The sequence below is a fragment of the Cetorhinus maximus genome, chromosome 23, assembly GCF_964194155.1.
Source record: "Cetorhinus maximus chromosome 23, sCetMax3.hap1.1, whole genome shotgun sequence".
Taxonomy (NCBI): domain Eukaryota; kingdom Metazoa; phylum Chordata; class Chondrichthyes; order Lamniformes; family Cetorhinidae; genus Cetorhinus; species Cetorhinus maximus.
The window spans coordinates 55,072,215-55,076,686 of NC_135901.1; the positions used below are offsets into that span (position 1 = coordinate 55,072,215).

Sequence of the window (4,472 nt, forward strand, 5' to 3'; positions counted from 1 at the left end):
AGTTACCCTGCTCATTTCGCATGTGTAAGTTATTCCATTCGATGCTCGGGGAAACATTATCACCCAACTGTGTGGAAAAGTTGCATCGCTCCTATTCCTGTTTGTTGTTGAATATGAACTGAATGCTGGATCTTGCAGCCACATTAGATTCGCTCTTCACCATTTCTGAAGATAACATTCAGCAAAATAAGTAGATGTTTCCGCTGGCAGTGGGTGATTGGAGAGTGCGTGGCTGGAATATTGTTACCTTTTCCTGTCTCACTCACCGTGGAGCTGAGAAAGAGCGATTAATTGATGGGCTTGTTTCAATCCAATAGCCTCGTTGATCTGTATTGATTTAGATGGGGGTTCATGATCGTCCATATTCTTTGTTATATCCGAAATGAATATCCATAAACAAAGCTTCGTGTGGGAGCTCAGTGGGCGACAGGTGAGTTTTCAACGTGGGGGGGTTTTCTTGTGGTTTCAGGCTCCCAGAACAAGCCAGAGAATTAATGAGTAATGATGGGGGGGAAAATGGCTATAACTTAGCCTCTGGGTGGTTTCGAACCACCAACCTTTTAGCTCACAGCCGAACAGGCTGACCAATTGCGCCACAGAGACTTAAGGAAAATGCCTGCACGCTGTAGGATATCCTAAAGCAATGGCTCAGCGAGTGAAAGCTTCAGATTGCCGCTACCCGAATGATAATTATCCTCTCAGTTTTACTCTTCCCAAATAAAGGGTGAGACATTCATTGTGGATACATGGAAACAGTCTGATCCCACCCACTGCAGACACATCCATGTCACTGGGAACCAGATCCCCTACAACTGGTGCCGTCTCCCTTCGAGCCTTTTGGTGCCTTGTCTGTTACCAAGTATTCCGCTTGTCCCAAAACCAATAATTCTAAAGGAGTTTCTCTGTTTCACAGGGAGTGGTTAGGATCTGGATTGCACCACCTGAGAGTGTGAGGGAGGCAGATTCAATCGCGGATTTCAACAGAGAATTGTACAGAAAATGCAGATCTCCGGGGAAAAGGTGGGGGAGTGGGACCAGGTGAGTTAGTTTCCAGAAGAGTAAGAGGCCTCCCTTTTCAGACGGAGATGAGCAGATTTTCTTATTCTCTCAGAGGTCGTTAGTCTGTGGAATTATTTTCCCCAGAAAGCAGTGGAGGCAGGGTCATTGAATTTATTCAAGGCAGAATTAGACAGATTTTTGATACACAAGTGGGTCAAGAGTTATGGGGGTGAGGTGGGGACAGACAGCAAAGAGGAGTTGAGACCACAGCCTGATCAGCCATGATCTTATTGGATGGTGAAGCAGGCTCAAAGGACTGAATGGCCAACTCCTGTCCCTGAGTCCTTTGTTCCTATGAGTCGGGCCGAATGGCCTCTATCTGTGGTGTAGCCTTGGCTCTGATTCTCTGACACTATGAGGTGCTTGAGGGGAAAAATGGTCTATTTCTGCTCCTATTTGTTATGTTCTAATTCAGAGCCGACACCACCCAAGGCAATGGTTGGTCTACTGTTGATGGTGGCAGCGTGGCTCCACGTTTTAACGAGATTGGCTTGGGTTTCGTTGTTTTCATGGGTTCGAATCCTCAAGCCATCAACGTTTCAGCTGTTTTGTTCTTTCAGTCACTTCACCTGAGCCCGGGCTTGTGGTTGTTGCCGTATTAAGATGTCCCTCCTGGCAGGATGAACCAGGAGAGATAGTAGGAATTGCAGGGTGACTGGGAATGTGTGGGGCCGAATGTCCTCTCTCTCTGTTAAACCTGTCTATGATTTTATATGAGAAAGGTTAAAATCGATATAAGGTCTGTAATCATGGCTGAGTGGTGAAGACAATGGATTTAAAATCCATTGCGCTCTCCCCATGAAGGCTTGAATCCTGTCGACCTCGCTGCTCCTTCCTTTAGGTGCCTCCAGATTAAAATTAATTATTGGGGAAATGGAATAAAAACCTTCCAACCACTCTCGGGTGGTTCTCCTGCTTCCCTTCCTCGTTTCTTCATTTCCGTTCATCTGCAAGCATTCACCATAATCCCTGTCTGAAATAGAACAATAATTAGACCTGTTGGTGACATCTTTGTTTTCTGGGTGTTTGTTTCTCCTCAGGCCTCTGTCACTCTCGGTGTATATGTTTGTGTGTGTTCCTCTGTGTGTGTCGATGTGGTTCAGTTCCCCAAGGGGGTGAACACATTTTTAACCATCACAAACTTTATTCACTTTAGTTGTGCAACTTCATATTAAAATGTTACAGAGAAAAATATCAGGATGAAAGATGCAAGAGGAGTTTGTCTCTTTCTATGTATGCACTACAACAACAACTTAAAAAGCACCTTTAACCTAATGAAACGTCACAAAGCGTTCCCCAGGATCATTATAGAACAAAGTGTGACACCAAGTCACATATTCAGTCAGGTGACTAAAAGCTCGGTCAAAGGGGGAGGCTTTAAGAACTGTCTTGAAGGGGGAAAGTATCGATTTCATGTTCCAGCTAACAGCAATGGTTCTTCTCATTGGTGAAGAAGTCACTTGTGTTCAACCCAAACAGATCATTTGGCAGGAGAAAGTTGTCTCTGGTGAAAGAGATCTAAAATGAAAAAAAAATGTCAAAAGTAGCTCCATAATCCAAATTTCAAGCCTTATTGGTAGTTCCTCTGGTGTCCCGTGACTCGGATTTACAGCTTTCATTGGGCCCACAGTGGTTAGGCTGGAGGGTTTTAGAAGTTGTAAGTTGAACATGAGCAGCTTGTCGGACTATTTCACCTCATTGTCGATGTCATGTTCCAGCTCACAGCAAATGTTCTTGTTGGCTGAAGAATTGGTTTGTGTTAAGTCTAAATATGCAGTTTTGTGGTAAAGGAGGTCTGAAGTATTTTTTTAAATGGTAAAAGCAGCGTAGATAAGCCACTCCGGAAGAAAACTTGACAGCTTTCCTGGTGGTCCAATGGTTGGGATTCGGTGCTTTTAGCGCCTCAGGTGGGGTTTGGTTCTCGGTCAAGGAATGAAAATTTATTGATTTTGTGAAATGTTTAAAAACGAGTGTTGCGAACTTATTGATTGAAAACATTTAACAGCTGCACCAGAGTCAGTGGAGGGGGAGTTGAATTTTTGCCTCAGAGCTCAAAATGTCACATTGGGAACAGTACGAGAACAAACACAGACGTGGAGTGAAGAAATGAAAGAAAGACAAGAGAAGGGCTGGTTGCAGTGCAGTTTACATAGTGATGTTGGTGCGAGGAAAAATATGGGTTGGAGAAGGATATACTTTGCTGCCTCCTGTTTGCACTGGCACAAATATTACTCCTGATCGATCAAACAATCAGAACTGCTTTTTAAAAGCAGTACACAGGGCCTAAAGACCTCCTTCTATGTTGTAACTTTGTATAATTTTATGTTTTCCAACACCACGGCTGCTTTCACAATAATTCTGCCATTTTATAGTCCAGACCAGCGAGATGTAATATCTTACCTTGTATTCGGCTCTTTTGAAACCAAAACACGGAGCAAATTCAATGAGTTTCCTTGTCACTTCCAGCACGAGATTTGTCACAAGACTAATTGAGCGACACATTAATGGTGCCAATCCTTCACTGGAGCTCACCGCGTCCAAAGAGCACTGTTACCATCATCCTGTATGTACCTTCTTGCAGGACATCTGCTGATCAATATAGGCTTATCACAGCTCTGCTTTCTTCACATTGAAACGCAGTGTGAAAATATGAACAATTTGAAAGCTGAACAACCTACACAAGACTGGAAGGAGAGTGTGACTGTCGGTAATGGGCACTGTGCACATTCCTGTAATCAGCATCTAGGAGAAGATGAGATCCTGATGTCTTTTTACTCTATGGTCTGCAAACCTATCTTATTGTGTCTTACATTCCCATGTACTGACTGTCTCTGCATCAAGCAGCTAATTGACCCGGGAGCTGAAAGGACAGATGGAGCTGGACGAGAGGCAGGGACAGAAGCAGAAAGAGATACAACATGAAATTGCTTTGAATTTTATATGCATCGGTTGCTTTTAGTGGTTAATGTCTGCCTTGTAAGTTTCACAGCTGCCGCAGGGATTCGGTTGGTGTTTTCCCTTAAAAGCAACAAGATTTTAAAAAATGCCACAGCGCCCAAGGTGGGGCTCGAACCCACAACCCTGAGATTAAGAGTCTCATGCTCTACCAACTGAGCTAGCCAGGCATGCGGAAGAAAAAGCTCCATATGCCAACATACATGTAAACAACTGTTGCTTTCCACCTGGAGCTTCAGCTTGTTCTGAATTTCAAAGTGTAGAAGGTGATCGACCAGCAAAAGCCCCAAGGTTGCAATGCATTCCTCTCAATCATCAATAACATCGTTCACATCTTCCACTTCTTAGCTGCACCTCCTTCCAAACATTGCAAATTCCTCTTACATCTTTCATCCTGATATTTTTCCCTGTAACATTTTAAGATGAAGCTGCACAACTATTGTGAATAAGGTTTATGC

The 4,472-nt window shown here is 43.7% G+C and overlaps 1 non-coding gene across 1 annotated transcript; it reads right to left on the reverse strand.

The window, feature by feature from the left end:
- Positions 1-4,111: 4,111 nt before the first annotated feature.
- Positions 4,112-4,184, reverse strand: trnak-cuu (transfer RNA lysine (anticodon CUU)). Its single transcript has one exon. It is a non-coding gene; the product is annotated as a tRNA-Lys (tRNA).
- Between the last annotated feature and the right edge of the window lie 288 nt (positions 4,185-4,472).